Here is a 1,646-nt window from a genome sequence, read left to right as displayed (position 1 = left end):
CTATCAATGGTAATTTTTATGCAACGGGGCCCTGATCATGCCGATTGTAGCTAGAGATGTAGACGAAATGGTCCGGCTTACAATATTGCCCATACGTTGCGCATAAGGTAGGAAATTCGAGAGCTTATTAGAAATGGCCAAGTCTATATAAGCAAAGAATACCAGTCATAGTATGTAGCATTTTTTTTCTTCAAGTACAGTGGAAACGTTAAAGGGGCACGTTCCCGCCAGTGTAGTTATCGGAACATGCCATCTGCGTAATAGCCGTATTATGTTGGTGTCAATAGGCAGCTATAGCGCCGTCCTCCAGCGCGTACGTATTTAGAGCGCCCTCTGGAATACGGGGAACATGCCCCTTTAAAAGAGAACAAACGATTCACAGTTTCTAACAGAAATAGAAATGTCAGAGAAGCGTAACAACAACAATTACCAAGAAATCGGGAAAAATGTATTTCAATTTGTTTTGAAAGCAGGGATCCCTAATGATCATAATTTCTGAATGCCCCATGAATGCAGTCAGTATGTCTTACTTGGTGCACTTTCGCATTTAGTGGGTATATACATATTCTAAAGACCCTCGTTTTCTGTTACATGTTTCGTCCAGGAAACATTGTGTATACAAACTTTGTAAATTTATAGCTGTTCCACCATAAAAAGAATTAGGAAATATGCATTTTTCAAATATTAGGTCTTGAATTTGATATTTCTCAATGATACATAGCCTTTCGCCAAGTCTTCACATTGGCTTCTTCGTACACATTTATCAAATTATTTATCAAACAGTAGATGAATTCAATACCTACATGCACCATAACTCAGACTAGGATCTCGCAAGTGCGTAAAGGCCTAGTGTCTAGTCACGTTCAATTACATTCCCAATATTGATATGAAACCTGAACTTCAAAGCGAAACTTTTCCATGCTTTGTCCGACTTTTCAAAAACTGTACCAACCTATTTATTATTTCCTGCTTTATCCATGAAGATTTAATTCACATATAAAAGAAACACACTCTCACAGAGACTCCTAGCCTGTCGGCAGTCTGAAAATCGGTTCAACCCCCCTCCCCAAGATAAAGTCTAGCGACGCCCCCGTGAGTTATCACAGTTTCAAGATCAATACAGGAGTCAGTTTTAAGAAATGCGCCATCAAATTCTTCATTTACTCTTTTGTTTTGGGGTTATAATAATTTAAATCATTGAACTGGTCCATTGTGTTGTTTTTGTTTTCTTTTGTTCGAAAATGTTGTAACTGAATTAATTTTGTTTCGATTTGGATTGTTTACACCAATATGTTGTATTTATGTTGTATGCCCTCCACGGAAAACAGTATTTAACTACTGATGGAGCCAACCTACTAAAAAAAGACTAATAAATAAATAAATAAAATACGGTGTGATTTGGAGTTATTGAATTTCCAAATAAAACAAGGGGCAATAGATCTGTTTTATTAAAACAAAATTGATTCTTCGGCTCTTTCTGCGTAACCCACTGAATCACTCGAGATGATATGCTATTAAATGCATTTTTCTATATAGACGTATGTCTTATAAATGGATCAAACAATACTTAAGGAAGAGTGGAGGTCTTTTACGGTGGATCATGGAAGACTGTTTGTGATCGTTACTGGTATCTGTTCGAAGCAAGG

This window comes from Strongylocentrotus purpuratus, unplaced genomic scaffold (assembly GCF_000002235.5).
Source record: "Strongylocentrotus purpuratus isolate Spur 01 unplaced genomic scaffold, Spur_5.0 spur5_scaffold_3, whole genome shotgun sequence".
In the NCBI taxonomy this organism is placed as follows: domain Eukaryota; kingdom Metazoa; phylum Echinodermata; class Echinoidea; order Camarodonta; family Strongylocentrotidae; genus Strongylocentrotus; species Strongylocentrotus purpuratus.
Note: the sequence above shows the minus strand (reverse complement) of the source record.